Below are 25,901 nucleotides of genomic sequence, written 5' to 3' on the forward strand. Positions count from 1 at the left end.
TTGATTTACACATGGATACATGTTAAATACATTTTGCTAAGTAGAAGAAAACACTCAAAAGACTACTTAATTTATTTGTATGCTATTATGAAAAAAGAAAAATGGTAAGGATGGAAAATGGATCTATAGTTCCTAGGGGTAAGGAGTAGGGGTGAGATGTTGACAACAAAGGGATAGCATGAGAGAATTTGGGGGTAGATGACACTCTTTTGTATCACAATTATAATGGTGGTTACATGACTCTATGCATTTTTCAAACCCATAGAACTGTACACCACAAAACGAACCAAATACAAAATGAGCAATATGCAAATAATGCATGATAGTCAGTAAATGTGTTTCTTATAGAGGTATGGGTTAATATTTCTGATACTACTTTATGTGTATGTGTTATAATTGAAAAAAAAAGTACAGATATTGTAGAAAATGAAATCCAAGTTTTTTTCTCATTGACTGAGAAAAACCTTACAAATGAGTAAAGGGGGATAGGTAAGTGTGTGAGCTGTCAGATGTGAAGCTGTGACCAGCAGGGCTAAGGTTCAAGGTCTGGAGAAGGGGTTGATGCACAAATGGATATACTAGACAAGAAATATAAATTTAGAAGGCATAAGGGGAGCCAGGTGGAGACCTTGCTCTCTAGTGGAGAGGTTCCCTGAATCTCTGGACCCATCAGCTTTTTATTTACTAGAATATACATTTGCCCTTTAGCAAAGCAAATAGGCATATCAAAGGTAAAGTTTGGTAAACAGTAAAAGGATTACCAGGTTAGGGGATTGCCTTGAGCCACCATTGTCTTGACAGAACAATCAGTGCATAGCTTTTATCCCTTGCTAAAGCCCAAGGTCCATCAGCCTTCTGTGTTCCCTGCTGCACTTTCATGTTAGTATAGACAATGGGTAGCTTCCAGCATAAGTGGACCCTGTGGTGTTATATTGGAGCTGGAGATATTTGTATGAACTTGTAATATCTGTATATGCACACATACACACACACAAACTTGGCTCTCATTTTATGCCATATGTTTATTTATATTTTTTGATATATACACATAGATAAATGGATACAGAAATAAATAAAATGTGAATGTACACATGGGTCAGTATACATACACATATTTTTGTGCTCTATATGCTGAGAGGATTTAAAAACAATGACACTCTGAGCCCCTATATCATCTTTAACTTGGGAAATTGCTCCCCATTTATTTCTGCTGGGCTTTATGATGAATTTTCTGGTTTCCCTGATGATCAGTCCTCTGCTTTAAGAACCCAAAATCAGGAAAGAATGAACCATTTTCTTGGTTTGGCATGTATAAAATTTGCACTATTTGGTATTTTAGGCCCTGGGCAAACTTAGTCACACCCTTCCCTTGCATATTCTAGGCTACAGGCCCCTCTGGCAGTATTGCTCTGTATCCTGCTGGTAATGATGTAATAGACCAACATTAGGACACTAGTGCTCCTGGGATGTTTCACTTGAAAAGAGTCTGTTCCTGCCTATGTGGTTATCATGAAAGCAATGACACTCTAGTAGCAATAAGCACATTTGGAGCCCAGATATTTTTCTAAATACCATTCTGCAATAAACGGAACCAGGGCTCCTTGGTGAAGTGGTTTATTTGGCAGGGAAAATATTAGATATGCTTAGAATATCTTGTGGTACCAGAAAACAAGGTAGTTCTCCAAACAAAACAAAACAAAATAAAACAACACACAAGAAACCAATCCTAACATAGATTAAATATATAATTTTATGAAAACAAAAAGTAGATTGAAGAACATATGCAGTATCATTCTATTTATATGAAGTTAGAAATATCTAGAAGTGGACATATATTAAAGGATGCTAGCATATGTGGAGATAATATAAAGACAATCAAAGACATGATAAACATGCACAATATTTTTCTTATTTGCTAAAAATAAAAACACTGTTGCACTTTCAACAGCTAAGTAGCTCCCATAATCAGGAAGACTTCATTTCTTTATTTCACATTCATCTTTCCACTGTTGCAATTAATTCCATCTGTTTTACATTCAGTAGGTCCAGTGATTGCATCTTCTGGGTAGTAGCCAAGCTTAGAATTGAAGATTGATTGTAGCTTTTTTTCTTTAGAGCAAATAATTCCAAGTCTTAGAGATAGTGTTCTCTAATCATTTGGCCATATTTGTTTTATTTCTCTGGTCTTCTTTTAGTTTTCCTTATCTTTTGGCTTGAAAACCTTGTTCAGTACAAAGCTGTGGAATTGACTACTCCTGAGTATAATGAGTTGGAGACCTCTTACCTCTTGGATGCTATATCCTCCCTGATATCAGTTAGAAAAACCACATATATTGGTTCCAAATTCCATTTCCAAAAAATCCTTAATAAGGTAGCACTCTATTCCACAATTCCTTAGATATACCCATGCCATAGAACGGTGAAGTTTTTCTTTTTCTCCACTTTTTCAGATCAGAGTGTCATTCTTATTTAAGTAGGTAAGTTGTGTTTTTGATGGCTCAGACAGTTTGCAGTCATGGAAACATCTTTCTATAAAGTGCAAATAATACTATAATAAATATATGGAATATAAATTCCACTTTTTTCAGAGCATGTATGAATTTATTATTACAGTATTTTCATATATATGCTTATATAATAAACTAAATGTAAATTAAGAACAATGACAGCAAACTGAAACTAATATTTACACTAGAGGTTCCAAAGTTACTAAAATCAAAGATATTATTAATTTTTTTTGAAGTTTTGTAAAACCTCCTGGCAACCTTCTCTTGATAATCTTTGGCTCTGGTTATGTCTGATTGTGAGCCTTCTTGCCTGTGACCTCAGCATGTTGGATACATATATTTCCTCTACTTATCTTGCATTTACTGTCTTTTTCTTCTGTTTTAACTCTCCATTGACAGTGACTATCAATTGCTTCAGCTAAGACATAAAATTATATTATAAGCTTGTGAAATTTTTCTGTGAGCTAAGTTAACTTTTTGGGGGGTTATGGTTTTTAATAATCTAGTTTGGTGTAGGAATAGGACTTTGGGAATCAAGATAAATGGGTGGGGCCCTACCTGGTTTGGCTCAGTGGATAGAGAGTCGGCCTGTGGACCAAAGGGTCCCGGGTTCATTTCCAGTCAAGGGCACGTACCTCGGTTTCAGGCTCCTCCCTGGGCCTGGGCCCTGGTAGGGGCTCGTGCAGGAAGCAACCAATCAATGTGTTTCTCTCACATCGATATTTCTCTCTGTCTTTCTCTCTCTCTTCCACTGGCTCTAAAAATCAATGGAAAGTTATCCTCTGGTGGGGATAAAAAAAAAATATAAATGGGTGGGTAATACGCCAAATATACTCTTTAATGAATGACGTATCTGAGTCAATGACAGGTACTGGGTAATAGTCAATGATATTTTCCATTTCTATCCTAAAACAGAGAGATCATTACTGGTGATATTTAGAAGTTTATTTTTTAGCTTATCAGATGTGAGTGGGCAAGTCCGTCTGTTGTGAAATTTTGAGAGCAGATTTCTTATCTCACCTGGAATTCAAACCACTTTATTAAGATATGAGTAGCAGAGGACGTCTGTTCCAGCCAATACGTTCTTTGCAGTGCATTGATATCATTCATGGAATTTGTATTACAAGACTTGGGTTTGGTTTTGAACTCCATACTCACAAATGTGGAGGCATCAGAAAACACTCTGCCTTGGGCTGTCCCAATGACACAGCTCCTCCGAGCAGCCACAGTTGGCCACTGACTTGTAAGTTTTCTAAAAGGGAAAGAGAAGACATCACTAAATCAACATTGATGGGAATGTGAGTGTTGGGCTTTGTGTCAGGGTATAAGGATAGAGCAGATGGGATAGACAGGGGATGAACATCTTGGTTCAAAAACTCTAATGAGGAAACTTTACAATGCCTACTTTACTACAGTACATAACTGAACAGAGTTCTTGTTTAATAAGCTGTATAATTCACGTGAAAGACTAAGGGTTAAACTTGATATGCTAGACCTCAATTCACAAACACACACACACACACACACACACACACACACACATTGAATTTCCAGTTTTCAAATGTTGATGTTATGTAATAACAAGACCACCCAAAAGGTGGCACTAAAAAACAGATAGTCATTGTGTGACCTTCAAGGAAAAAAAAAGAGAGAGAGATGGTAGCAAACTTCAGTCTTCTTTTAGGTTTAAATGCATACGTCGTCCCCTTGCCAGCTTGTAAATATTAAGCAGTTAGTGGTGCTGAAGTAGGACTTCTATTTCAGTCCAGCCTAAAACATTTGAAACGGGTTTGTCTTGCGGCCATGTATGTTTCATGTAATATCTCTTAGCTTTTAATACTAAGTGGCCCCTTCTTTTGTCATCACGAGACATTGGCATTTGTAGGCTCATTTGCTTTTTTTGAGTCATGTTTCTACCATAAGCTTTGAATGGACAAATGATCTTATCTGACTCCAAATGTATACGTTATCGCATGTCTATGGGCTATAGAAAATGAAAGTAGAAAATATGATGTTAAAACTGATATTTACTTTTTGCTTTTTTTTGGCTTCTATGTAAATAACCAAGGTATATTAACACATTTATTTCAAATTGCTAATAAAATTTTCTATGAAAAAATTTAGTGGTAATTGCACATTCTAATAACTCACCAAAAATATATTAGCATCACCAAATTCCCAAGTAGTAGCTGTACTCTAATAAAAGTAGAAAAAAGCCCATTATAAATACTGATGACAAATATGCTTAAATAAATAATACAAAAACAGTATACTATCCCTAGCAGTTATTTGGGAGAGGCAATAAATGATATCCCATTTCCCACTCAGATTCTTTATCAATTAAGAAATACATTAAATGAGTCAACATATGGAGAACAAAAAAAATAATCCTTATTACAGTTAAAACTCAAATCAGAGAAAGTGTTTTGCATCTGGGAGCATGAGGGCTTCTTACTACTGAATCCCAGACTTAGCCTTCCTCACCTTGTCACAGCAGTGCTGGTCTGTGCAGGCTCTCCCAGCAAACACAGACCCACAGAGAAGTAAAGCTATTTCTGTAGAGAAGAAGATGCTGGCTGTAACTTGCTCAGGCCCTCCTTCCAAGCTCACCTGTTAGATAAGCTGTGTGGGGATGAGTGAGGGTGTGAGGGAAGCTGGGAGTGTGACAGTGGGATACTCTCCAGATAGAAGGAAAGGCCAAGAGTAAAGAAGTATATTCTCCCCATACACAAATGGCCTTCCTAATGAAGAGGTTTTTGTCCTCTCTGAAAGAGCCTTACACACTCCCTAATAATAGAGTGCTAGGTTGCAGGGGGAATTTATCTTCTGCAATAACTGTTTTCATAGAATTCTTTATAAAACTACTAGAGGCCCAGTGCACAAAAATTTGTGCACTCGGGGGGTTCCCTCAGCCCAGCCTGTGACCTCTCACAGTCTGGGACCCCTCAGGGGATGTCCACCTGCTGGCTTAGGCCTGCTCCCCGGGGGATCGGGCCTAAGCTGGCAGTCAGACATCCCTCTGGCAGCCCAGGAGCCCTTGGGGGATGTCCACTTGCCAGCGGGGAGCAGGCCTAAGCTGCAGTCAGACATCCTTAGTGTTGCTGAGGAGGTGGGAGAGGCTCCAACCACCACCGCTGTGCTGGCAGCCATCAGCCTGGCTTGTGGCTGAGCAGAGCTCCCCCTGTGGGAGTGCACTGACCACCAGGGGGCAGCTCCTGAATTGAGCGTCTGCCCCCTGGTGGTTGGTGTGTGTCATTGTGACCAGTCATTCCCGGGCGTTCTGCTGTTAGGGTCAATTTGCATATTACCCTTTTATTATGTAGGATGATTCTATTGATTTCAGAGAGAAGAAGGGAGAGGGAAAGATAGAAACATCAATGACAAGAGAGAATCATCGATTGGCTGCCTCCTGCATGTCCTCTGCTGGAGATGGAGCCCACAACCCTGGCTTGTACCCTGACCAGGAACCGAGCCCTGACCTCCTGGTTCATGAGTGAACACTCCACCATTGAGCAATAGCGACCATTTTACTTCATCTACACTAATAAAAGACAAAGATGCTAATTGACCATACCTTCACTATGCCCAAGCCATGTCCACCAGCCAATCAGAGTGACTGTATGCAAATTAACCCGACCAAGATGGCGGACGGCAGCCACGGAGCTGGAGCAAGCAGGAGGCTTGGTTGCCTGGGCGATGGAGGAAGCCAAGCTTCCCACCTGTGCTGAGCCGGCTGCAGCCTCGGCTCATGGCAAGAAAGTTTCAATTATAGAAGACAAATAAATCCCAGATACCTGCTTCCAGCCAGCCTCCACTGGGAGCTTGGGTGGCTAGGGGCCGTGGCCAGCCTGCAAACAGCCATCAGCCCCTCACCCAGACTGGCTAGGCACCCCAGCAGGACCCCCCGACCCTGAAGGGGCTGTGGCCAGCCTACAAACAGACCTCAGCCCCTCACCCAGGATGGCCAGACACCCCAGTGAGGACCCCCAAACTGAAGGTGCTGTGGCCAGCCTGCAAACAGTCATCAGCCACTCACCCAGGCTGGCCACACCCTCATGGGTGAGGATCCCCGCTGGGGGTCTTGGCCAGCCTGCAAACTGCCATCAGGAACTCACCCAGATTGGCCAGGAACCGCAGCAGGACCCCCCACCCTGAAGGGGGTGTGGCCAGCCTGAAAATAGCCCTCAGCTCCTCACCCAGGCTGGCCAGGCACTCCTATATAATAAAAGGGTAATATGCAAATTGACCCTAACAGCAGAATGCCCTGGAATGATTGATCACTATGACACACACTGACCACCAGGGGGCAGATGCTCAATGAAGGAACTTCTCCCTGGTGGTCAGTGCGCTCCTACAGGGGGAGCTCTGCTCAACCACAAGCCAGCACAGCGGTGGTGGTTGGAGCCTCTCCCACCTCCTCAGCAGCGCTAAGGATGCCCGACTGCAGCTTAGGCCTGGTCACTGGTGGCAAGTGGGACATCCCCTGAGGGTTCCTGGGCTGCCAGAGGGATGTCTGACTGCCAGTTTAGGCCCAATCCTCCAGGGAGCAGGCCTAAGCCAGCAGGTGGACATCCCCCGACAGGACCCAGACTACAATAGGGCACAGGCTGGGCTGAGGGACCCCTTGAGTGCACAAATTTTTGTGCACCGGGCCTCTAGTTTTGTTATAAATGTCTATGAAACTATGTAAACTTTTATTCCATTTGACTCTATTCTAGGAGAGTATCTGCCATAATAGCTCAATCATCCTCTGGCTCCTTGTACAGCTTTCCATTATTTTTGTCTGAATTCATTTACTCAGAAAATATTGTCCAAAATGTTACATATTTCTTTGACTGTAACACACTCGCTTAATTTGTCCTATTTTTCTATAAAACCAATTCTGTTGGATTGGCTTCTACTTCAATTATGTTTGATGCATTAATATATGAAATGTTGTCCCACACAATCCAGGGCTTTTTGGACATCTATAGTTTTGTCAATGTTTTTCTATGTGAGTTTACAGATCGATTGAGTCAATAGAAACTTTACATAATTCTAGAAAATTTACTTGTTTGTTGTAATAAATTTGTTAAATTTAGGGTTGGCATCTTTAGAGAGTCCTGAATCTGTACAATGTCTAAGTATTAAGATGTTTCCTGTGTTTACAAGTAGAATGTTTCAAATGCATTCTATGCAAATCTTCTGTGTAATTGGGTCAGTAAAAAAAAAAGATACTATATGAATTATTTTATGTGTATTCATTCAGCTCAATAACCATTTATTGAATGTTTTCATGTGCTGGGTGTTCTATTAAGCATGTAGAATACAAAAATGAATCAGACAGACTTTCCAAACTCAAAGAATAGAACTTGCCTTCTGAAAAGGAAAGCATACAAAGGAACAGAAAATTGTAATATAGAGTGAAAGTGTGTGCATTATAATACAGAGAGATGTGTGCACAGAGGTATGGCCAGAGTGTTTTCTGTGACAGTTTGAAGAAGAAGCTGCTCTCTTGGGCCTGGGGGGTAGGAAAGTAGGAGTTCTTCAGGTAAAAGGCAGTCAGGGAGCAGGAAGGACATTCCAGGCAAAGGAGCAGCAGGGTGCCCAGAGCAGAGGAGGAGATAATGGTGCTGGAAGGACCTGTAAGTAGTTCAATATGCTGGTAGCACAGGATGGTGAGAGATGAAGCTCAAAAGACAAACATGAAGCCAGAACAAGATAGGCCTTGCTTTTCATTTGTTTGTTTAGTTACAGCTCACTTCGTTCCAGAAAAGTTTTCAAGTGCCTTGAAGGGCTGAGAATACCACCCAAAGCCATTTGGAGCTCTTCGAAGACGTTGGCGAACCTCATGGGGAAAGCAACGTCATCCGATTTGCACTGTAGGAGGAAAATGCTGTCTTCTTAGAAGAGAATAGATGGTAAGGAGCAAAGACAAAGTCAGAGGGGCCAGTTACTAAGTTGCTAGAGTTAGTTGGTTGATAAATGCACTGGGGGTGGGGGGTGGGGGTGGGGCTGAATTAAAGGAGAAGCTTTGGTGATGGAAGGAAGAGCTCTAAAATAAGCACAAGTACGTGGTTTGCTAATACATATTTTATCAATGAATGATTTGTATCTAATCAGATGTGTGGGGTGAGGAAGAGAGAAGTCAAGGATAAATTGCAGTTTCAGGCTTGGGAAACCAGGTGGGTGACAAGACAAGTCTTTGCTTGGATGGTGAATGCATTCCTTCTGAGCTCTTTGTATGCCTGGGAAAAGCAACTGTTGCTTATAGATGAATCTTGAGTCTACAGTAAACCCTCTGGGAGTAAGTCAATGTCTTTCTTTTTTTCTTATACATTTTCCAGCCCTGAAAACAGTACTGATCACACAAAACAGGATCCATCATCTTCATTCAATTGTAAACAATTACGTGAATCTAGCACCCAGTGCCATCCACCGAAGAATGACTGACATGTTTTAATTGAGCACCAATTGGGATTCTTTGATTGTGTGCGACAGAAACTGACTTTGACTAACACGAACCAAAGAGAACTGTGGTGTATTATTGGAAGTCCTCAGGCATGACATAACGTCTGGAGAAACAGGCTTGGAAACAGGCAGTAAGGCAAGCAGGTGCAGAGAACAGGCGGAACCGCAGGAAGTGTCCTATCGCACGAAGGGGCGAGTCAGGAAGCCACTGCAGAAATGGACAAACCACAACAACTTTCCGCTCTTTTCCTGTGTTCAAGATTCAAGTTCCAGAGAGCTCTAAATTATTGCTCATCTTGAGTAACCTCCACTGCCTCGCTAGTGCCGGGATGGGCCCCTAATTATAGTCCCACAAGAAGGGAAGGGGGTAATTCCTCAAACATTTAAAAATCATGGTGTTCTTAGGAAGGAAAAAAAAAATGGAGGCCAGTCAGCCACATATTACAAATGTCCACTTTAAGCTGATCATAACTTCTGTTGTATGCTGTTTAGAAAAAAGTCTTAGACATAAAAATGAAGATTTATGAAGCATAGGCATAAGAATTTTATTTTCTAGCTAAAAGGAACTTGGATCTTCAACTTAGCCACTCTCTTTGACAACTTTCATCTATTATCTTGCATCTAGAGAGCAAAATGGACATTTGAAAAATAGAACACAAACACTAAACTGAGACACCCTAAGAAGTCCTAGGCTTGGAAGGAAATCTATCAATTTTACAGGAGAAATTGAATAGGCTGGGGGTGGGGTGGGAAAGAAAACGTGAGAAAAAGGAGGAACACACACAGAAGAAACATCCAGCCCTATTTGGATAAACTTTAGAACAACATTTAAACCAAATCTCTCTCTGGAGTGTTGGGAGGGAACACCCGACACTAATTACAGGACTAAGATATGCAAAAAGCCACTTCAGGGCCCTGGGGCCCGGCTCAGTCATCCCAGTGGTGGCTTTTAAGATGTGGTTGTGGTTGTTTGTTTGGTGGTAGAGAGAGTTTAAATTTACTTCCACTGGTCTTAGTAGATGTTGATATTTCTTCCATCTCTAATCTCCCTCCAGAGCTAGGGGGATACCTGTGCCAAGGATGGCTTTGTTTGGTATGCAGACAGTCCCAGTGCTCCAGAGTCAAATCACCAGGAAGGATGTTTATGGAAATGTGGGAAACAGGACTGCAGGCCTGTTTGAAGTTTGCTTAGAGATCTCTGGAGATCCCTTACCCCACCCCTTTTGAGAAAATAAAGGGACTGCTTTTATGTTTGATTTTTGAAAACCATGGAGGGATTTTACATTGTATTTTATCTGAAGCCACCATTTTGATGATGTTCCTGTTTTCTTTCATTTCTAATACACGTTTGAAAAAGTAAACAGCAATTTCTCTTTTTACTGCAAACGTAGACGAGCTCAACCTTGAGAAAGCCTGCATTTCTTGCTAGGGTAGAATCCAGATGAGACATTACATATGATGGGTGAAAAGTACTTTATTAAAAACCTAATTAGCATTTTCTGTGAGAAATGTGGTTTTGTTACTGTATTAGACATATTATGTACTGGCTTAATAAGTCTATAGAGTTGAGGTTATAAGTTACTCTGAAAAATTTGTTTTTCTTTTCCCAAACTATAGAGATGTCCTAGAAAATAAATAATGACTTCAGTTCATTTATTTACACTTATTTTTAAATCTCATGGCTGTGATTTTTTTCTTTCTTTATGTAGAAAAGATGATTATGGAACAGCAGATGGGAAGAGGTAGTCTTTAAAATTTAGAAATCGGATGTGTGAGCTAAGGATTAACTTTAAATGATTTTAATTTGTCACACAGAAAAAAGACCTGACTTATTCTTTCTGCTTCAGAAATGTTTCCCTATTCTTATGGCTAGGAGAATTCATACATTGCCAAGGATTCATGATGACATTAAACATAAGTTTATAAGTTGTATTAGACAACCTTTTACATTTTTTTTCAAAAATGAACTATTTATGTCACTATTGTGGTCAACAATGTAGTCAATGATGTAAACCAGACTGCCTGGATTTAAATGCCAACTCTCAACTATCGAATCAGCCACCATCCATAAGTTGAAAACAAATGGCCTTTTGCAGAGCTATAATAACTATGTATATTAGTTGATGCAGAAAAAATCCAGAAATTTTACTTTACCAGTTGCTTTTTCATTTGATGGTTCTAGAGAAAGTTATGAATTTGTGTGTGTGTGTGTGTGTGTGTGTACATCTGTGTATGTGGAAACATGTATGGATGTAATGTATTTATGCATGTATAATTCATAAAGCTGACAGTTCTAATGAAGATTAATTTAAGGGTCTCAATCCTACTAAGCTATTCTAAGAGGAAAACTTTCATTGATGATCGTAATTCTGCTATCCCAACCCATTTCACATGGACAGTGATGTCACGGCTGAGCCACTCTGCACTAGCTCCTTTGTCTAGCATAGATTACTTGTCGTAGGACAGATGAGATGAGTTGGTAGGTGGAGGTGGAATGGAATTCAAGATCGATTTCTATTTGTTTTATAAGCTCTTACTTCAGTCTGGGAGGAGGATATGATTAAGGTGAGTGCTGAGATATTATCCCATAAATGGCAATCATTATAATTTCTAATATGGAATATAGAAGGGCATGTTGGTAATGAAGAGTTGGTAATTCAACTTGGGCAAATTCTTACAATTAATTCAGCCTATATTGACAACAAAATTGTATGGCTCTCTGTGCATTTTGGGGATTATTTCAGGACAAGTTTGAAATGGAAGTTACTGGACCAGAAGCCATTTTGAGCTATCTACCAAAATAAAAAAATGTATTCCCTGGGAAATGCCTACAAAATTACATGCATTCATGATTGTATTTCATGATAATTTTTCATGGATAATAAGTGTCCTTGATCTAATAACAAAGGAATAAATTCCCAACTTCAAAAATGTTGTCAAATCTGAGTTTATTTTAGTATGAAAGTTGACTTTGTATATTTGTTTGTTTGTTTTTTGTGGGACTTTTTAGGGGTGGAGTGGGAGAAGAAATTGTAATGTTACCATAAGAAAGTTTTACAATCTTGCCTTATTTTGAGAATTTACATTTCCTGTATTACTGTGACTTTATTTGGGTGGGATAATACCAATGGCACTTATTTGGAATTTGAGAAGTTTATAGTAGATTTTTCATTCTGACACTTGTACCAAAACTATTTAGAATTCTCTGAATTCTCCTCATGGGTTCATTGTCTGTCTATTCGTGCCACAGTGAGGACATCATTAATATATGGCAGCCCATCTGGAAACTGAGGGGCAAGGTCAGGTAGAAGTCATGGAACATTCCAGAAAGACCAAAATTCTAAATAAAAACAGCTTAACTCAGAATGCTCTTCAGCAAGTGATGATTGTTTTGGCATCTGCAGCAACGTCTGCCATTAAGAAGCTTTCAACAAGTAGATTTTTAAAAATCCTTCCCTTCTCAAAGAGGAGTAAGAATTTCATTGACTGTAAGCATTAGATATAGGCATTCATTAATTCGGAGTGTTTTCCTGAAGGTCACACACTGTCATTATTCTTTGGTTCTAGCATTACACTGTCCAATATAGTAGCTGTTAGCCAGGGGTGACCCCTGAGCTCCTGAAATGTAGTGAGACAGAGAAATATAATTTTAAATTTAATGTTAATTCCTTTAAATGAAAAAAATTGAACATAAAACATCTCATTAACATATCAATGTTGCTCATGAGTTGGGAATTGTCCCTTCCTCCTCTGATTTCTGGGCTTATGTAAAATTACTTTTTTCTCCCTTCAATGTTTAATAGAATTCACCAGTGAAGGCGTTTGAACAAGTACATTTTCTGCTGGACACTTTTTCCCCACCACTGGTTTTCAATAATGTGAGTAAACTATGCTTTCTTGTGGTTTTCTTTGTCTTTATCCTGTCTGTTCAGTTTCTTAGATCTGTGGATTTATAGAGGTATTATCCAAAGGATACAAAAAGTTTCAGTTATGTAACATGAATAACTGCTAGAGCCCAGCTGTACTGCACAGTGCTTGCAGTTAATTATACTGTATTATATACTGAAAAATTTGCTGAGAGATTAAATCTTATTTAATCTTTCTGGCCTTATCATTCAATAATAATGGGTAAAGAGGGTGGGAGAAACTTTTGAAGGTGTTATATATGTTGACATAGGCTTGGTGATGGTTTCAAAGTTGCATGCTTATCTTCAAACTCAGGTTGTAACACATTAAATATGTGCTTCTTTTTGTTGGTCAATCATACCTCTAAAAGCAGTTTTAAAAAATAATTTGGAAAACTTTTGACCAGTCTTTTTTTTGTTTTTATTTGCCTTTTCTTCTTCTTTTTTTGGTACTCCCAATTTTTTCACAGGTAACCAAAGTTCTATGTATTTCTTTTTCAACTCCTCACCCCGAGTACTACAGTTTGCATTTCCTTTGCTATGTTTTCAAGTTTATTAATCTTTTATTGTTCAGTCTCTAGTCTGCTATGAAGTCCATCCAGTTAATTTTCCCTCTCAGATATTATGCTTTTCAACTCTAACAATTACATTTGTTTTCTTAAATCATTCATTTCTCTTGTCATTAAGTTCTTGTTTATATTAAAATCTTTGACAATATTTATAATATTCTTATATTTTAATATTTATAATATTCTTATAAAATTATGTACTTGTCTGCTAATTCATCATCTCTGTTATCTCTCAGTTTATTTCTGTTAAACATTTCTCCTGATTATGAGCTAGCTACATTTTTCTGCTTCTTTCCACATTCAGTAGTTTTTATATAATTAGAGATATTATAAATGTTACAGTGATAAGGGTACAGATTTTATTGTCTTCATTTAAAGGATACTGAAGTATATTTTGACAGGAAATTTACTTACTTGTGGATTATTTTGAATTCATCTTTGTGCTTTTTTAGGGTGGCATAGAGACTAGCTCTGCAATGAAGACCCCTTCCAGGGTCTCTATTGAATGCCTCAGGCATTCACCAAGGTTTCTCCAATTTGGGTGTTTTGCACAAATAGTCTCCCACCCTTGTTGACTTTTGGGTTTATTCAGCTTATAGCTCCAGAGTAGTTTTTATTTTTGCCCCTTCTTGCATTTTACTCTCTGCATTGCTTAGTTTTATCCTATGCTTGTAGTGCTCATCTAAGGTCTTAACGGGCACCATGCAGGTGCATAGACCTATTTCTTTGGCAGTTTCCTTGTCATCGGTACCCTACCTTGTGGATCCAGCTGCCTCCTGTTCTCTAAACTCAATACCTGTCCCATGATCTCAGTGGGACGGCCATGCTTTGCTTGAGTTTCTCTTCCCTGGCTTAAATTTAGGAAGTGCTTCCAGGAAGGAAGTTGCACTGATCATATAGTTCACCTCATTTGTTTCCTTTCTCTCAGGTATCATGGTCCTGTACTGCCAGTTGTCCAATGCCTGGAAATAGTGGTTTCACATATTTTGTCAGTTTTCTCATTTATCATGGGAAGGCAAGTTCAGTTTCTGTGACTGTCACAGGAAGAAGGCTCAGTTCTTTGTTAACTTTTAAATATCTGTTTTGAAATTTAATGTGTCAAAATGCATGATAGTATACTTTCAAAATCCACATTTGTCATGTATACTGTTGAAAATGGAATTAGTAATAGAAACTTTTATGTTTTGGGGATTCTTCCATATCTCTGACTGTCAGAATAATAATATGGCTTCAATTTTGATAGCGGCATTGAAGCTTAAAATCTTTTAGCAAATTCACCAAAGCATCCTCAAAGCAGCCAAATGTTTTTTTTTTAATTTCTCATTTATAGTTTTTAGAGTTAAATTCATATTCTTTAGATTGAACTAGTACTGCTGGGAATGTTTCATTTCTTTGTGTTATTTTACATACTAGAATCATAGTTTTTCATTGAATTCCAAAGCAAATAAACAGAAAGACAAAAAAAATTAGAATATTGGCATGTGTACACACACACACAATCCTGTATGAATGTAAACTTATTTTTTTAATATTTAAATTTTTTTTATTGATTTCAGAGAGGAAAAGGGAGAGATAGAGAGAGAAAGGGAGAGAGAGAGAGAGAGAGAGAGAGAGAGAGAGAGAGAGAGAGAGAGAATATGAAACATCAATGATGAGAATCATTGATCTGCTGCTTCCTGCGTGGCCCCCTACTGGGGATCGAGCCTGCAAACCCGGCATGTGCCCTGACTGGGAATCTAACCTTGACCTCCTGGTTCATAGGTCGATGCTCAACCACTGAGCCACACCGGCTGGGCTGAATGTAAACTTATTTGTTCTCTTTTTGAGTCATTTCGCCATGCAAATAAACATACACAACAGGAACAACTAAACATTAGTGCCCCCTGGCATATAATAGATAAGGATGAGTTTCACTGTTGTTGTTTTTTTCGGAAACTTTAAATAGTGTCTGTCCCCAAATAGCACTTTAAAGAGCCCCCATTTCCATTCAAAGACACGTATAACCAATGTTGCTAACTCTGGTCAGAGTCTCGCTTTGATTCCTTTATCTACTCTCACTCCTTATGTCCTATCTACCTACTCTTGCCCTAAGTCAGACTGGCACATCACAAAGGCAGCTCAGGGCTTTCCAGGTGGTACAATTCCAGATCTCCTAGTGAGGACTAGAGGTCCTGTGTACTGCTGGGTCCCTGAATCTCAAAGAGGTGTTGGTTTTGGTCGATGCCTCTGGTGGCAGGAAAAGCAACGAGAGAGGTGGGCATGGTACCACGCTTGCTATGAAGTGCATAGTGAAGTTTACGGAAATATGAAGTGTTGTGAGGACATGAATGCGGACTTAGTTCCTTTGAGTCAATAGATGAAAGACTGCTGTTAACAGCACTGGCAGGTAATTTGACTTCAAGTCATGAATTATTGATCTCTACCCATAAAAATGCAACAGGACAGGTGACCACACATTTGCTAATTGGTGTTGGCATCATCAGCGTCTGGTCACCTCTCTGTGTCTGTGTTTTCTTCCGCAGGTAAATAAACTAACTCCAGCTGTTCCGTGTCAACTCTTCCAACAAGCTTGGACCTTAGTTCTGATTTGGCTCCATACAAACCAAGCACTGTCTCCACCCGAATATTTAGTTTGACTTCTTTTTTCTCAGGTCCGTAATACTCATGAGTGTTTCTCACGTGATTTCAACGTATTTTCATCCAATTAAGCAAGCATTGAGTCAGCACTCAATGTAGCTATCTCAGGTCTGTGTTGTCCTGGACTAAAGGGGTCTGTTTGCCTGTGGCCCATCAAAACCCAATCAAAGGCAAACAGGAGTTTGCTGCCAAGAAAGTAAAGGTTTATTTTTCAGGAAGTGGCACCATGCCAAGAGTCACAGGTGAGCGCCTGCTCAGAGACCTGGCTCCCAGAGGGCTTCTAGGGGATGGGTTAGACAGGGGACTAAGGGAGTTAGGGTCATGGTTGCGGTCCTGGTCTCTATTGATTGTTCAGCACGAGGGTAGAGGGTAGTTGAATATTGTTAACGGATCCTGAGGTCAGCCATGACATCACTCTGTGATTTTGCAAGGGTGTAGTCACTGGGGTCATTCTGCATTTCTGGCTCAGGAGCTGAAACATAACTGAGGCCTAGATGTTATCTCTAGATTGAAACTCTGCCTCTTTGGTCAATAGACTGGAGGCATTTTTCCTAAGATTATTCGATGCTGCCCAGAAAGAACCTCATTGTCCTGACAGCTTAATGATTAAGGAAGTGCACAAGCAAGAGAGAAGGATGGCGAGGCAGGTTGCTGAATGGGGCCCAGAATCAAAAGGAAAGAAAGAAGAAAAAGTCATATTAAAGAAATGAAGTTTGATTTCTGTGTGATTACTTCAGTAAGACAGAATATGATGCCATATTAGAAAGCATTTGTAAAAAAACTACACAGTACTATTTTATGTGTAAGAAATTATTATCATTTATCTTGAAACTTGAGGTTTAGAATTATCTTGAGGTATTTAGAACATGTTAGGTGTTAGCATTATCTGGGACCAGGATGTACATGTTGATCATCTCAAGTTTTCTCAGATCCTTGAGACCACATTCAGCGAAATTAATAATAAATAGTTATCGGTTGAGCCAAGACATGAGGTTGATTTAGAGGATGGAAATGGGACCATTTGCAAGGTTCTTCCACTTGGAAGATGCTATTTCTCTGTGTTTTTTCTTCTCATTTTCCTATTGCTATTAAGTTATTCATCTTATTTCAGAGCTAATACTTTTTAAAAATATATATTTTATTGATTTTTTACAGAGAGGAAGGGAGAGAGATAGCTAGAAACATCGATGAGAGAGGAACATCGATCAGCTGCCTCCTGCACATCTCCTACTGGGGATGTGCCCGCAACCCAGGTACATGCATGCCCTTGACCGGAATCAACCTGGGACCTTTCAGTCCGCAGGCTGACGACAGAGCTAATCCTTTGCTATTTTTGAAAAGCTAATAAGAAAGATACAGAGAGAAATTACATGAAAGAAAATTAAATGAAGGATATAGTACGGGACCAAAACCTCAAGGAGTGAATGTACTTGAGGCTTCAGGACTTTTCAAAAGTAAGGAAGTCTAGACCCCACTCCCATTGATGTTTTTCATTAGGCTTTGTCATTGGCATTTCTCAACTCACCTGGGTATGTCTGCTTAATATTTGAATGCAGTTAACTGTGACCTCATGTTCATTTTATGATTTTAACACTCATATTAACAATACACTTATCAACGTTAAGATGCCATTTGACGGGATTAATAGTTATGCAAAAGATCTACATGAAAATAAAATAAGGTTATGACTTCTTAAAGTAATCCTCTCAGATATTTATATATTCATATTCAATTTAGGGGAAATTATAGTTTTTAAGTTTTTGTTACAGAAGTCAAAGGCGTAAACATTCATTCTCTTTCTCAACTTTCCCTTCTCACATTCTTTCTGTTTTACTCAATGTCTTTCTGTCTCTATTTTTACTCATGACTTGATTTTGTTGGTATATTCAGTTTGCCATTCATTCACTAAAATGACTGGAAGTGAAGTTCCTTTAGAAGTTTAGCACAAACACTACTGGTTTATTTCAGTGGGAGTCCATCAACCAAAGGTGGAAAAAATTCCAAAAAAATTCTATTTGCTGGAAAATTTGCTAATAAGCTTTTGGTTACTCAAAGACTTGCTCACAATGTGGGATTTGAGGGTGGGGGCCTGGGTGGAGAGAAGACAAAATATAATAAACACAACAGAAAATTACTGGCATCAAACTAGAGTGCATTAGGAAAACACGAGAGAGAACTGTGAAAACAGTCTTTGTACTTTGAAAAGTGGAACGTTTCAGAGATGCCGATTATAAAGATTGGAACTAATAGCAGTGGCCCAAAGCAAGTTTCTGATTCAGTCCTGAATTTGCACATTTTATTCTTCATTCATAAAGAAATCTTAGTTTGCAAACAGGATGTATACCAGACCCTTCAATGATCTAAGAATTTCATTTACATAGAAAATTAATGTAAACACATGCCCTTCTTTTAGAGTGAGAAAAGACTTAGCTAAACTGAAACAAATAGCATTTACTATAGCTTATCTATTTTTTAAAAATTAGAAATGTAAAGCGTATGAATGAAGCATCAGATTTTTAATTAAAAACATATTTTAGCATGTTTTCTCTTTTTCTGGTACATTTATTTTTTTCTTCCATTTGTTGACTCCAATGTGAATTCAAATAAGTCCTTGGTTTATTTGACTTTTGATTTTAAAAAGCAAGGGATGAATTTCAGTCCCTAAATTTGGAAACATGTCTTTGGAGTGAGGTCCTTCTAACTTCTGTGAGGGAGTGGCAATTAAATTGGCTCTTAGAGAAAGGGTATGATTTCAATAACAAATGGATGGGGTAGAGTTCTCCCATACCAAGGGGATGGGATCATGGAAAGCAAGAATGTAGATGTGGTCAAGTCATTTTTGATGAGTGAGAGTGACCTTATAGTGTAAAACAAAAGCAAAAGAGGAAAGTTAGGAAATTAGTCATGTGCATCACCCCAGAATGCCAGGACTACGAGTTCTATTTGAATAATTGGCCAATGGCAGACATTGACAGTTTTAAGCTCCATGAGGAGGCAGTGGGTAAGCTAGAAAAAGAAAACAAATGAAGAAAGACTAAATGCCTATGGAACAATTCCTTGTGCTATACATTTTATAGTTATGTCAAATTCCCCACTATGCAGATAGGGAAACTTGAGTTCAGAAACATTGAAAACTGCTAAGATCTATAAATTTAGCATTCAAATCCCAGTTTGTTGAATGAAAGCCTAACCTGCAATAATGACAAGATGCAAGAGATACTTTAGAACCAGAGATCTGGCAGAAGGCGCAGAGATTGGGGGCAGGGACATTAAATGGAGGCCTCTAGCCTGCATCTAGGAAGACCTCATGAACTATGATGTTAGAGAACATAGGGCAAACACCAGAATTCTAGTTTGTTATTTTTTCTCATTATCGAAGTTAATAGGATTTCTGGGTTAGCATACTAGCCATACTTAATAATATACCTCATCTTAACTTCCCATTAAAATATCATAATGATACACAAATAGAGAGACTGCAGCACGATAAATTAAACATAAGAAGAGATCAAGGCCAGAATTTTTTCTAATTGTATCTCTGGTGTGGCAGATTTGAAAAGCATAATCTTTAGCTATAGGATCTGGGTTCCAACCTCTGAACTTGGACAAGAGAAAAGCCAGCCAAGCCATTAGGCAAACATGTTTACCTCTCCATTACAGGTTGCTGACTATTAGATTGAAGGAGCTATTCTTCTGGACACATAGGCATCAACTTCTGAGTGGTAAGTGTACTCATATCCAAACTCATGAAATTCAGAGCCTGGTTCTTTCCTACCTTTTTTCTGTATGTGCATCCACTTCTCTCTTAACATTCACTGAGAGATTACAAGTCTCAGGGTACTAAAGGCCAGGAATTAAAGGGGGCTAAATGTAGATAGAGATGGGAAAATGTTGCTAGTAGCACACTGAAGATATGAAGAGCTGTGAACTGTATCTGATCCAAGCAGCCTACTGTTAGCATCGAAGAAGATGCAAACTCAGTTCACCACGTGCCCTGTCACATTTCACCAGATGAGCAATGCATTATGCACCTCCTCTTGGCTTTTAGGTTCATTGAATCCACATTCAAATGGATTGTGAGAGAGGCTGCTCATCCTCTACATTGCAAAAATCATGTATGTATGACTTCAAAGATGAGCCACTAAAAACTAAACCAAATCAAAGCATGTGGCCTCTGATAGGAAAATATAGAATAAGAACCAAGAATCTTGCCACAAAGGCATGCAGGAGTACTTTGCATGATTAATCTCCTGAAGGCATTAAAAAAACATACCAGCACCTGGGCCTCAATGCCAGAACTTCTGAAATTATTAGTGTGGAGGTTGGTCTCTGAATTGGTATGTTTTAAAACATACCACATAACTCTAATGCAGCCAAAATTAAGAATGTGACTTAGCAAGAACATCTCTCCACAACTGTGCTCCCCTCACTGAATGGTACTTTCTTGATATGGCAGAAGAGAAACCTTCAGTAAGAAAACTCTCAGTGAACCATTGTGTTTCTCCTACCTTCTTGGAAATGCTTCTTCTGTAATGCGTATATTATAAAATGCTCCAAGAAAATACACACTATTTTATTTTATTTTATTTTTTAAAAATATTTTTTATTAATTTCAGAGAGGATGGAAGAGGGAGAGAGAGATAGAAACATCCATTATGAGAGAGAATTATTAATTGGCTGCCTCCTGCATGCTCCCCACTGGGGATCGAGCCGGCAACCTGGGCATGTGCCCTTGACTGGAATCGAACCTGGGACCCTTTGGTCCACAGGTCGTCCCTCTACCCACTGAGCAAAACCAGCTAGGGCAATACACACCATTTTAAAACATCAGAGCCAAAAAGAAAGTGAGGTAAGCTGAAATTTCATGATGACCTGAGATTACTTCTTTGCCCCTTTTTTATAGAATGCACTAGAGGCCCAATGCATGAAATTCATGCAAGTGGCTCAGCCCCTGCCACCACATCGGCTGCCTCTGCCTGGCACCCCCCCTCCCCGCTCCAGTGGCCACCTCTGCCTTGGCCCCCCACCGCCGTGGCTTCATCCAGAAGGTCATTCGGTCTAATTAGCATATTATGCTTTTATTATTATAGGTTGTCATTCCAAGATTGGTTGAGTTCAGACTAACAGAGAGCAGTTCTAATGAAGACAAGGACCTCGAACTGGGACAGTTACACAGGGAAGCTGGCTGGGCTCTGTTCATGGTCATGGAACCCAAAGAGTGCCATGAAGATCTAGCATCACCAACCAAAAAAGAAGTAAAAGTGTTTTCCTGGACTGTTTTCTTCCGAACTCGCTGGCCCTCAGGTGGTTTATCCATGAAGAGGAAAGGTGATATGATTTAAAGCTTCCTAAGTCTGATCTATACATGATCATATTATTTTTAGTATTAGAATTTGATTAGCATTAAGGACAACAAATAAAACAAAAAATATGTTCTACTTACATTTTAGCAGTTACTTTAAATGTCATGGATATTCCAGCATCAGATTCGCAATGAGGTGAGTGAAGAACTTGCACGTAGCACCAGCTTTAAGGAGGGGAGGTGCCAAAAGACTCAGTAATTTTAAAAAAAAATCTTGTGTCACTTTTAAAAAAATCAAAATTAGTACAAAATATCTATGATGAGCAAAATATCAATAATCAAATAAAAATAGGCTGCGTTTTAAAATTTAGATTTGCTTAGTGCAAATTAATACTTATAGTGTGTGACTGGGTTAATATTCAAATGCATGTTTATCAACCATTCATACAATAAACATGGGGTGATTGCAAATACAAGGATGTTGGAAATATAGTCTTGGACTTGAAAAGATTTATAATCTAATGTGGGATGGTGAAGTCTGTGGGGTAGGGGAAGAAGCAGACACATGCAATTAATTTTAAGACAAGGAAAAATAGAAGAGTATAATAATACAAGTACCCATAATATGGGTATTTAGAAGACAAGGTTTTTGACAGGGAGTGTGTGTGTGTGTGTGTGTGTGTGTGTGTGTGTGTGCATGCACACACCCCTATGAGGTAGAGTTAGGCAGTCTTCATGAAAAATGTGACTTTTAACTGTGTAGAGTTTTTTAGGAGAGATGATGGAAAGACAAACTGAAGGAATGAAGTGACAAAGGCACAGAGACTTGGGCATACAGAGAAAATTCAGGAATTCAGGAAAGGAGACAGCTTTTGTGGCAGAATCGTAAGTGTGCATGATTTGCTACAATAGTCAGACCTGTGGCTGGAAAAGTTGGTAGGAATTTGAATGTTATAAGTTCCCATCATCAGCTGGATTCCAGAGTCTGGTCCTCCAGGGTGAGGAGGAGAGCTGTAAACACCCTTTAAAGTCTGGAGTCCCCACAAATGAGAATCCACCGAGTTTCTAAATGCAACAGTGTTTGGGAAGTTGGTAGCTCTGACCTGGTAAACTTCGCCAAGAAGGTTTAGTTAAACATCGAGGGAAACATGCTGCCTCCAGAATTTAGCTTTGAAATGACAAAAGCCACTATTCACTCCCCATCCATGTCACGTGCACAGTGCATCAGAACAAAGGTGACACATTCTCAGCGATCGGCCTCAGGTTGGGTGGCTCAGGAGCGATACCATTCACTGTGTAACAGGGTTTTGAATGAAGCCGGGATTGACTCTTAGGATGGAAAAGCATTTCTGTGAGAGAAAAACAAAGCACATCAAAGAGCAATCATTTTTCAAATTGTACACTCGCTTCTGGAGATGTAGCGTTTTTGGCTTTGACTTGAAAGCTGTGGTGTTGAGTCTGGGAGGAGGTGGAAGGTAATGGCTGTAGACAGCAGCAATAAACGAGAACCTCAGGAACCCTTCTGGTTTGGCATGATGGAATCCAGCGGCAAGTACACTGTATGTATCTAAAATGAATAATAACCTCATAAAAATGTAAGCAAATTTTGTTGTGTGTCCTCCCCTGATCTTACCTGACCTTAACCATGACACTTGTGACTCTCTCTCTCCTCTCTCTCTCTCTCCTCTCCTCTCTCTCTCTCTCTCTCTCTCTCTCTCTCTCTCTCTCTCTCTCTCTCTCTCTCTCCTACTTAATTTCTAAGATACTGTGTATTGTGTTTCCTTTTTGGTTTTGACCAAATTTCCATCTATTGATTATTGGCAATTTTCTTACTACATTAGAATATTGTGGTTGGAAATAAAGAAAAGAAAACCCCCACTTTTTTCTCTTTTGTCAATTAGAATAGAATTAGGGGTGTTCTAAATGGCCAAGTCTAAGAATGTATAATTTGGCTCTATACAGCCCTTATTTAACTCTTATTCTTAAACAAAAATATTTGAAAGGGAAACAAAAGCCCAATACCTATAGCTAGTGACTCATGGAAAAGTTGGACTGGAATTGTTTATTGTATGGCTGTATTTTTGTATTATTTAGAGTTCTTGTATTTCTAGAATTCTCTAGAAACTAAAATATGCTCACTAACAGTGCTTGCTATTTAAAAATAAGTGCTATTTGCACCTAAAATAAAATGTTGCTTAAAAATGCGCTTGAAGGAACAAAACTTTCATTCTTCTCCATTTCTTCATTTGGCTATATGGAAAACATTCCACTGAGCTCATTCAGAAAATGTGCAAACCTGGCTTTGGGCGCAATACTAATTTTCTAAAGTGGATGGGCCAGGACTGGTTTCCGTCCATTTCTTGCAATCAGTTGCACGTGGCTGGAAGACTAACGGTGATTTATAGTAATTGCCTGTCATCAGTCTATGCCATGCTCACCTGCATAATCCATCAATTGTCCCAACAATGCCCAGAGCTCATAACCTCTCTGAGGTTATTTGGTTCTTGTGTGAGGAAACACACGCCAAGTGCCAATGTTCCAAGAATGAAGCCCTGGCCCCTTGTGCCTGCTGCTCCAACTGCCACAGCAGCAAGGAGAAAAGAGTCCCAGGCATGTTGCCTCACAGCTAATTGGAAGGTAAGAAGCCGTCCCCTGAGATTGCGCATTACACGGGCAGAGCACGATAGGCGTGGTCTACTACCACAGGGTTCTTCAACCTCACCACTGCTGGCATTTAGGATGGGGATAATTCTTTGTGGTAGTGACTGTCCTCTGCAATGCAGCATCCTTTGATTCTACCCACTACATGCCCCACCCCCGGCCCTGTGTTGTGACAATAAAAAATAGCCCCAAACATGCCAGCTATCTCCTAGGGGCACTCAGTTTCTCTGGAATGAGAACTGGATTGTACTAGGGGAAAAGTAAAATAGCTTTCATAATTGGCCAGCATTGCGTACTCAATGCATGGTGTCTATAGCAGTCTACAGCATGGAAAGGAATAAGACAAGTATTAATTAAATATATTTAAAAGTAATGTATATGCACACAAAGCATAGATCAACACTTTAAGAAAACTTTTCACTAGAGAAGGGAGTGGTAAAAATTAATCTCCACAGTTACAGTATTTCTGAAGCACCTGTATTGGGAGAAAAGTGAATGGTAGAAAGTTTTTCTACATTGGTTACTATTTTGACCAACTCATTGATTTTGTTTTATTTTTTTTCCAACTCACTGATTTTAATTCTACTCTTCTGTTATATAAAATAATTATAACTTTTCTTCCCCATGGTAGTCCATCAACTATTTGAAAGCATATACTATATCATTCTAAAGGCCCTTTCCAACCTTTTTATCCTATAATATAGGATTTAGTTTTAAGTTCCTTCATCTTTCTCATTTCTTTCCCCTAATAGAGACAATCTATTTATATTATTCTTAAATTATGATTCCCAGGATTGAAATGAGAACTTGAATCAATTAGAAATGCTTTTCTTTGCAAGAAAGAGAAAATTCAGTACGAATTTAAAACTTTAAAATATGTTCTCACAAAATAAGAATTTCAAAGATGGTTGATTGTTAACATTAGTTCAGCTGTTCCAGGACCCAGTCTCTCGCTGATTATCTGTCCTACACTTGTTCATACAGAGTAAAAAGGGAGGGTAGAAAGGATGTTAGCACCAGCAGTATCTGCAACATATGCTATCACTGTATAATAGGAAGAGCATCACTGTATATATACAATGTGTATGTAACTGCATCAATACACTTGAAAAGCCTAATTGCTTCATACTATATTACATGACTGCCACTGTATTTAACTATATTATAGAAACTATTCCATTGCAATATAATTTGTCTCTTCCTATCTTGAGATCATTGATTACTGGAACCCTATATTATTTGTTATTGCACCCTAATATTATTAAAGCTTACATACATAAGTAATTACTAAAAATATTTTAAAATTATCCATGTATATAAATATGTCCTCACCTTAAGAGCAAAATTTTCACTTGCAAGAAGTTGTTTATTAGAAAATTTCTATTTACAACATATTTATTTTTCCTTCTGCTACACTGGAATTTCTTGTGGAGGTCCATGAATTCTCTAGAAACTGTATATAGTATTTTGTGTGCATGTGCATTTAGGAAGTGAACCACAGCTTTAATCAGGTTCTTAAAGAGGTATTTGGCTCAAGAAATTGTAAGTTCTCATACAATATGGATTTTTCAAAAAAGGAGAAATAGAAGATCAAAGGAAAAATACTCTGAGAGGAGAAAACTGTTTGGGAAATCTAGACAGCCAGAAAAAGCCTCTATTTGAAGAGATTTACATTCTTAAAAGTTTAAAAATGTTTTAAAAAGAAAAAAAGTATGTTCAGCGACAATCCTGATTTCATATTAAATTCTATCACTGAGCTCCCACAATGGAGACTAGTTAATGCCAAAATCCAAAAAAACGGTTTAGGAGTCTAATCCCTATTGGATTATGAGTTTAAAAATAATAGACTCCCAAAATTAAAATGTATTTA

General features: G+C 38.8%; 1 long non-coding RNA gene across 1 annotated transcript; it reads right to left on the reverse strand.

Moving 5' to 3' along the window:
- Positions 1-1,732: 1,732 nt before the first annotated feature.
- LOC118675479 lies at positions 1,733-25,901 on the reverse strand. Its single transcript, XR_004973924.1, has 3 exons — positions 21,512-25,901; positions 3,528-3,759; positions 1,733-2,529 (listed from the first exon to the last, which is right to left on the reverse strand). It is a non-coding gene; the product is annotated as an uncharacterized LOC118675479 (long non-coding RNA).

This window comes from Myotis myotis, unplaced genomic scaffold (genome assembly GCF_014108235.1).
Source record: "Myotis myotis isolate mMyoMyo1 unplaced genomic scaffold, mMyoMyo1.p scaffold_m19_p_2, whole genome shotgun sequence".
Lineage (NCBI taxonomy): Eukaryota > Metazoa > Chordata > Mammalia > Chiroptera > Vespertilionidae > Myotis > Myotis myotis.